We start from the raw sequence: 9,002 nt of genomic DNA, 5'->3' as shown, positions 1-9,002 counted from the left end.
AGAGTTTTAAACGGATATGGTCTGCTTCCCATAATGATCCATCTGGTGCCGCGTAGAGTTTGCTGAGCCCAGGCCGGAGGAGGGAAACTTGAGAGAGTCCAGGCCAGAGGGATGCGGCACTGAATGAGGCAGAGGACGTGGGGATGAAGGAGGAGAGAGCAGACTGGATGGGATAGGGTGGCCGATTGCAGGTGAGAGGTGGGCAGAGGGAGGAATCGAGGGTGATGCCCAGGTTTCTGTCTGCACCACTGTGCAGCTGGAGTGGTATCACCAGAGATGGAAGTGTAGGAGGAATGAAGATATCTTGGGGGAAGATAATGTGTTCAATTTCAGACCTGATGGGTCTGAGGTGCTAGGGAGCTTTCAGGTGTCCAGCAGGCAAGTGGGTACAGGGGTCTGGAACCCTGTTGGCACCGTCTACAAAATGCATCCCGAATCAACCGTCTCCTGCCACCTCTGCTACCTCCTCCTAGTCTAACCACTATAATATCCTGTCTGGATGATCGCTGCAGCCTTCTAGCTAGTTTTTTTGCTGATGCATCTGCCTTGCTTTTTCTAAAGTCTCAATCATTAAAAGCACATCAGAACGTGGCATGCCTCCCCTCACAGTCTTCCAGTGAATTCCACAGCACTCACTCCACTCTGTACAGTGGCCTAAGGTCCTATGCGACCTGACCCTGCTACTCTGAGCTCCACTGCCCTCTCCCTCAGTGACTCTGCTTTAGCCACGCTGAGCTCCTTGCTGTTCCTGGGACTCACCAGGAATCCTCCTTGCCTCAGGGCCTTTGCACCTGGTACTCTTCCCTTGGATTTCTGAGGAGCTATCTCCCTCACCTCCTTCAGGTCTGTACTCAACTACCCCTTCTCTGTGAAGACTTCCTGCTCACTCCATCTAAAATGACACCCCACTCTTTCCTTCCCTTCTTTATTTTTTCCCCCAGCTCTTACCACTATTAATCATACTATAAATGTTACTTATTTATCATATTTAATGTCTGTGTCCCTCATTTGAATGTAAACTCCGTAAGGCAGAAATCTTCTCTTTTATTTTCTGCTGCATCCCTGAACCTGGACTGGTTCCCGGTGCATAGTAAACACTGAAATATTTGTTAAGTGAAAGAATAAACTGCAGAAGATCAACGGGCTGAGTATATAAGGCCTGGGAATAAACAAGCCCTTGGAATCCCAGCTCTGACACTAGTCATTGTGACCTTGGACTGGTTATTTACCATCTCTAAGCCTTAATTTTCTCATCTATGAAATGGAGAGATTAATAGTACCTCCCACAAAAGACTTTCGTGAGGATGCCTCCAGCCAAGAAATATTTATGGACCCCCTTCCATGTGCCAGGAGCTGTGTTTAAATGGGGATTAGATGAGAGAATTTACAGAAGAGTTTGACATTGTGTCTGCCATATTGCAAACTGGCCGTAAAGCCTTTACTGAGTATTAGCAGAGGAAAGAGTGTTAAGCAGTCAGGAGACAGGGCTGTGTGAGAGCCGCTGAGCTGGGAGTGCGTGCACTGACCCAGAGGGAGTGAGCAGAGTGCGGGGTGAGGGGAGGGGACTCTGCTGACCTTGCCGATTTCTCAGGGATGAACCCTGTGAGGGGGAGCCAGGAAGCAAGGTGGACTTTGAAGGATGATTAGGGAGTAGAAGGGGAATTCTGGTGTCATCGTCAGCATACCAGTGCCAGAATGGAGAAAAATTGCAGACACAGACTCTCTCCAAAGCCACAAGGCATTACTCCCGGGAGGAGTGACACCGTGGGCGTCCCCCTGCGAGAATCAAGGGGCCATGAGAAGAACACTGTAACTTGGCAGGGTCCCACATACTTCAGACCGGATTAGGGTTGGACTCCTAAGTGCCGTGCCTCACTACTTGAAAATCCCACGAAAGAGCTGGAGCCTCGTTCTGGGCAGCAGTGGACAATGGCTCTTTGTCACCAGCCAGTGAAGAGTAAGTGAGGAGAGTGATGGAAGCTGAGGTCTGAGGGGTGCTGTGTTCTGGGGGTCTCAGATGGTGTGGAGAAGAGGGTCAAGGCCTGGGAGGTCACAGTCAGGCAGGATGAGAGCGTGGAGAACCGAGGGCCCTGCCCTTTCCCTCCGGACCCACCATGGCTCTGGCCCACTCTGCCTTGGGCTGTACCTTGCTCTGGCCTTCCTGGTGGATTATTCTGGAAGACTTCCCAGGAAGTTTGGAGGTCCCTCAGGTCCAGGCCCCAGGGATGAGGGAGCCCAGGATAGCGGTTATTCCAATAATGTGAGCCCCTCAGGCACTCCGGCTTCTTCAGTGCCACAGAGCTGACAACATGAAGCCGGGGACCCCACTGCACTGTGGGGAGGAACAGGCTGAGAAGTCAAACCCTGAGGTGTAGCCTCTCGCTTTTCACCACGTTAAGCAGAAACCACAACTTCACGATGGGAGGTCACAGTCAGGCAGGATGAGAGCGTGGAGAACCGAGGGCCCTGCCCTTTCCCTCCGGACCCACCATGGCTCTGGCCCACTCTGCCTTGGGCTGTACCTTGCTCTGGCCTTCCTGGTGGATTATTCTGGAAGACTTCCCAGGAAGTTTGGAGGTCCCTCAGGTCCAGGCCCCAGGGATGAGGGAGCCCAGGATAGCGGTTATTCCAATAATGTGAGCCCCTCAGGCACTCCGGCTTCTTCAGTGCCACAGAGCTGACAACATGAAGCCGGGGACCCCACTGCACTGTGGGGAGGAACAGGCTGAGAAGTCAAACCCTGAGGTGTAGCCTCTCGCTTTCCACCCACGTTAAGCAGAAACCACAACTTCACGGCTTACTGTGCTCCTCCCTCCAGCCCTCAGTAGTATATGTTGCATAAGAGACACCTGCAGCTCAACAAGTAATTGCAAAGTGAATCCTATGTAACCACCACCTAGGACATGAGGGGACCACTACCATCTCCCCTTCATCCCTTTCTGATTTCTATGCCTTGCCTCCCCTGAAGGTAATTACTATGCTGACTTCTAGAACAATCGTTCCCATGTTTTGTGTGTGTTTGTTTTGTTTTGTTTTTACAAGGCAGCATAGTACAGTGGTAAGAACATGGATTCTGGAGACAGAAGGTGTTCATTCACTTCTTGGTTCCTCTCCTCACTTGCTGTGCATCCTTGGGCCGAATACTTTATCTCTCTGTGCTCACTTTCTTCATCTGTGACGTAAGGATCATGAGAGGATGCAAGCTGATGAGGTTGTTTAAAAGATTACATATGAGTTAATATATGTGTAGTGCTTAGAACAGTGCCTTGGGTAGTAAGGGTGCTCTTTGTAGTACTGTCACCTAAATACACATGCCTTAGCAGATATGGTCTAATTTGCTAGTTTTTGAACTCTATGCTAACGAATCATACTCTAAAACCAACCAACAAATAAACAACCAAACAGATAGGTACAAAGCCTGTATGATGATGGCAGCAATGATGATTGAAGGGGAAAAGGATGTGCCAGTGGCTGAAGTTCTGGAAATAGGAGGAGCCTGTCGTGATGGGCTGGGACGTGAGGAAAAGAACACACAGGGGTGGCATAAACAGATCACGGGGATTAAAACTCAGCAGAGAGGTGTAACTGAGAGTGTTACTGAGTCTAAGCCCATACTGCTTGTTGCAGGAGAGGCCAGTAAATCAAGTTGTTGGGACAAGGAATAGTGACTTTATTCGGAAAGCCAGCAGACCGAGGAGATGGTGGACTGACTAGTGTCCCAAAGAACCATCTTGCCCGAGTTAGAATTCAGGCTTCTTTTATACTAAAAGGGGAAGGGGTGTGATTGTTTGCTGCAAACTTCTTGGTGTGGAAATCCTTTGTTCTTGCAGCTGCCCCGGTAGGTCATGTCACAATATTCTTGTAAACCTCAAGCAAATCAAATGTTATTCTCTGTTCTGCAACTTTTTATCTCTATATGAATGGAAAAGTGTTACACCTTTAAAGGTCAGAGCCTTGAGAATGGGCCATCCTGTATACTTCAGGCTATAGGCAGCATGCTTTACTTGTAGCAAAAGCAATGGAACACAGAGGTTAAAGTAAAAGAAACAGATCCATATGGAGTCAGATCTGTTCTTCCCTATTACAAGAGAACACAGCATGGGTCCAAGGAGTAGGAGGGACTCTGGGGAGTGAGGCAACCTGTCCCTCCTCTCCCACCACCCGGCACCCAGCGTGGTTCTTGTGGAACTCATGCTGCTTCCTTCACGGTGCAGTGCAGACTCCATCTCCATTCTGCCTCTGGTTGCGTGACGTCACACTTCCACTCCCGGCTGTGGGGCCTGGCTGTAGGTCACTGCCCTGATAATAGATGCTTCAGTTTCAGTGCAGCCTGGACAGTGCCCAGAGCCTCGTGGGCCTCTGTCTCCAGAGGGAACAGCCCTGTGCTTGGGGAACAAGAAGCCCCAGCTCCCAACTGCACTGTGGGCAGAGTTAGATTGAAAATGTTGTTATTCAGCAAACTTGTATTAAATACTTAGAAGTCCCAAATACTTCACTGAACTGAGATGGTTTTCTTTGCTTTCCCTGGATCTGCCCATTCAGTCTTCATACCAGCCCTGAGCTCTCCTGCTGTCTCTGTTTTGTGGAAGAGGAGACAGGGGCGGGTAACTGGCTCCCGCTCACACAGCTAATAAGTGCAGGAGGCCTGGCCAGGGCCGTGCTCCTGAGCAGTCACTGCCCTGCTTCACCTCGCTTCCTTGCTCAGCAGTCCTGGTTCTGCTCCGCTGGCTATGTGGGCACACTGCTGAACCTCTGTGGGTTTCAGTTTCCCTGCTTATGAGGAGCAGGCCTATGGGCCCCAGTGTTCACATCCCCTGATTCACTGCCCTTCATGGAGGCCTCCCACAGATGCCGGCCAGCCCTGGGCACCTGGCGACTCCACGAGAAGTAATATCATGGCCTCTGGCCTCCTCGGGGAACTTATATTTGGGGACACAACTGATGATACAAGATGGTAAATAATTAACTTTCCAAAGTGTGATTCAGACCAGGGTGTAAGGAAGGACTCTGGGAGGGCAGCTGAACGAGTCTTGCCTAGTGGAAAAATGGATCATCTTAAAGGAAGAGCAAATTCTCCTTAACCACTGCTAAAAATTACTTCTCTGTTAGGCAAGGGTCAGAAACACTTTCCTGGCAGACAAGTCATTACCATCCGGCTCCCAGTCGGCCCTACGTGCCCCACCCTCAGCCGGGAGCCCTGTGCAGCTGGTGGACGTGCCTCATTTCAGCAAAAGCATCAACACTTAGAGGGAGGGTTTTTTCCTCTGCCACATAACATGCTTCCTTATGTTGAAATAGTTCTCCACAGGGCTATGCGTGGGATGAAGAGGATGCATGGTGAGCAGGCAGAGCCCCAGAAATAGAGGGCTAGTTGAGATTGTGCAAAAGTCAGTGGATGAACCTGGTGACAGAGACACCACACACCCTGAGGCTGGTTGCTTCAACCATAAAGAACTAGTTGTGAGAAACACAGTTTGACTGGGTTGGGGCCATGACACCGGGGAATGGAAACACTGGAGACAGTATTTTAAAATGTTGAGCTTGGGCTGAAGAACGAATCTTAGGTTAGTGCTGACTCATACTGTGGCATCGCAGAGCCTGTGGAGAGGCGGCATCTATCCCAGGATTCTTGGTCTCCCACTGTGTCTCTTCCTCTGTTGGTTTTCTTCCCTATGGTTCTGTGCCAGCTTTGCTGTTCATTCTGCTACTGCAAGGGATAATACCTTTCCGAGATTTCAGTGTTTAGTGGCAGGCTGATGGCTCACAACTGTACTTTTTACTTTAAAATTTTTATATTTTTATTGAAGTATAGTTGATTTATAATGTTGTGTTTCAGGTGTATAGCACAGTATGTATATATGTATTATATATTCTTTTTTAGATTCTTTTCCCTTATAGGTTATTATAAAATATTGAGTAGAGTTCCCTGGGCTATACAGTAGGTCCTTGTTAGTTATCTATTTTATATACGGTAGTGTGTATCTGTTAATCCCAGCCTTAGAGTTCCAGCTGGGAGCTGGCCGTAGGCTCTGGACTCACGAATGTGGCTGCCTCCTGGGTGTCGTCATTCCGAGTCCCACAGGTACCTCTTCTCAACTAAACTCCTGCCAAACTTGCTTCTCCCCATCCGCCTTCTAACTCAGTGAATGGCACCATCACTCACCCTCCCCATCCTCCATGTGCAAAGAGTCACCAGTTCCCTCCACGTCTTTCCACTCCTTGCGTGAACCTCAGTTCAGGCCCTGCATCTCCGTCCTATAGCAGCTCTCTCAGGGGTCCGCCTGCCTTCCAGTTTGCTCCCCTTGAACCCACCCTACACACAGCAGCTAAAGTGCTTCCACAGCACAAATAGGAGGTGTAACTCCCCTCCTTAAAGCTCCTCGAAGCCTGCCAGTTGCTTTGGGGATTCAGCCTAAAGTCGTTCAGTGTAAAGCGCCATTCCCAAGTATCACTCCCGTGATCTGAGTCTTCGCTCTCACGGGAACCTCCCTCCAGGCCTGGGCATTCTCTGACAGGAACAGGAGATGGACGAGGTGAACTTGTTAAATGGAAATTACCATCTCTCCCAACACCCGCACTCTACCGTATTTCTGAATTCAGAACATCCCAGCAGAGTCCAAGATGCTGTTTCTAAAGATAGCACATCAGAGTAACCTGCTTACAAATCAGTGAGAAAATAACCTATAGGAGAAAAGAATCTGAAAAAGAATCTATACATATGGATGTAACTGAATCACTTTTGCTGTATACCTGAAACTAACAACATTGTAAATCAGCTATACTTCCATTAAAAGATGCTTTGCTGAAACCAAGAAAAAAAGAAAAGAAAAATACAAGTAGCCTAAGACAATGACAGAAGATAACCAGGATAACCGGGGAAGAAAGCTGGAGCCTTGACTGCTCTTCCAGACCAGAGCCTGTTAGGCCCTCAGTGAACCTTGCCTGTAACTCTCTTATGACATTTCATACTATGTGGCATCTATGTATTTATTTATCACTTGGTTTAGCTCTTACTTTAGAAAGTCAGCAGCCCGAGTTTGGGGAAGATGCATCTGTCTGCATCTTCTGTGGGCCTCCTGTACAGTGCATACCTTCTATGCATGGAGCAGAGGAGGGTCTCGGTATATGAACGGCCAATTATTAAATCACAATATTATGTCTTTCCCCATCAGCCGGGAATATTTATTTCATCAAAATGGCCTTCTCAAAATATCTCCCCATATTACAAAGGATTATGTTCCTAATGAGTAGTTTGCATTTATGAATCAATAATAAAAAGACAAATTCCCTAAGAGAAAAGTTGACCAAAGATGATAGGCAATTTACAAAAGAATTTACAAAAGAAACAATACCAATGGCCGTGAAACGTATGGCAGAGGCTTAATCTCCATGTGTGCAGTGAAAGCTACTGTTTGCAGGAGGTGGGGAAAACAGGGACTTGCACTGTTGGCAGGAGTGTAAATTTGTAGAACCCTTCCTGAGGGCAATTAAGCAATAATAATTCAAAATTTAGAATTTACACGATCTTTGACCCAACAATCCCAGGACTCTGTCCTCTAGGAATAATCAGATAAGGGTACCAAGTTTATGTGAAAGAATAGTAATTGCAACATTAATAACAGAATAGTTAAAAATGCAAATAAGTCAAGCTTTTATCATAGTGATACGGTTAAATAAATCACGGTACAGCCATATAATGGAATATCATGCACTTGTCAGAAGAGAAGCAAATCTCTAGATATGTGTTTCTACAAGGAAAAATGCACGCAATATATCAAGTGAAAGAGGCAGGTTATAAAGCGTTTTATCCATCTACCCATCCACCCTTCCTTTCATTCTTTCATTCAGCAAGAGAATAGTAAAAGAGTATTATTAAGCCATTAACAGTAATTATCACTGGATCAGGTTAGACTTTTTAGTGCCTTCCACACTCTATTTCATATTTTGAAGATTTTACAATGAGCAGTGTGGTATATTATTCTTGAAACAGCAAAAACCATAGGTAATGCCAGTTAGGGGGAAAGCTTTTCTTGATTGAAAGAGCAATATGAGAGATTTATCTCTGCTGGCATTTGGGGAACACGTTGCCATATGGGATAATTTTTTATCATGAGGCATCTTGGCTTGGTGGATTAGCCCCTGGTGGCAGAACCTCGCATCATGTGGAATTTGTCCCGCGTTTTTGACCCCAGCTTTCACTAACTCCTAAGAAACACAAGATAACATTTTCACAGTCCATTCCTGCACCAGTAAAGGGGAACAAATTACATTTAATTTCCAACTATCAGTGGTTAAGAATTGTGTGGGTATATGAAATCAGCAAATAATAAACATTTTGTCCATTTGTTTTCTCTCTTCTACCTATACTCTCAATCATCATTTTATTTTATTTACTCATTACCAAGACAAAGTGAACTGATTTCTGGTTTTTATTTTGCTCTTCCCCACGCGCTCTTGGCCTGACTTGGTCTTAGAGAACACTGGCCGGTTCCTACTGGTCACTAATTTCTTTTCTACCTAATCACAAAACGTTAACTAATACAAGTTTACACTTTTCCTTGGTGTTGATGACATGCTCATCTAACAATGGCTCCTGGAACTTCATCCTTTTTCCTTCTTAGGAAACTGTAAGTGCTTTGCCCTTTGGTCCACCATGTTGATGTCTTTATGTTGATTGGACTTGGTAAACTGAAAGTGGCATCTCTGGATGCGCTGGGAGGATACATGTGTTCTAGAATGTTGGAAATAAACCCTACAGAGATTCCAGGGGCCAGCCGTATTGGTAAAGGTTTTAGGCTCCAGTGTTCTAGACTATGCTGAACAACATTCTCTCCAAGGTAAAGGACCAGTGAATGCGTCTGCACCTCATACAACCATGAAAGAAGCACAGCTCTTTGGAAGTCCTTCAGGTGCTGGAGGCAATATGTATTGCACTTGGGACAACTGCTCCATCCCATTTATCAGAGGACTCACGTTGCTGGCCATTTTTTTTTTTTTTTTTT

At 46.8% G+C, this 9,002-nt stretch overlaps 1 pseudogene; it reads left to right on the top strand.

Moving 5' to 3' along the window:
• Window positions 1–1,806: 1,806 nt before the first annotated feature.
• Window positions 1,807–9,002, top strand: part of LOC112403701 (phosphoglycerate kinase 1-like) — a 21,979-nt pseudogene continuing 14,783 nt past the window's right edge.

This window comes from Neophocaena asiaeorientalis, unplaced genomic scaffold (genome assembly GCF_003031525.2).
Source record: "Neophocaena asiaeorientalis asiaeorientalis breed wild unplaced genomic scaffold, Neophocaena_asiaeorientalis_V1.1 scaffold147, whole genome shotgun sequence".
In the NCBI taxonomy this organism is placed as follows: Eukaryota; Metazoa; Chordata; class Mammalia; order Artiodactyla; family Phocoenidae; genus Neophocaena; species Neophocaena asiaeorientalis.
This window is presented reverse-complemented; position numbering and strand designations above follow the sequence as displayed.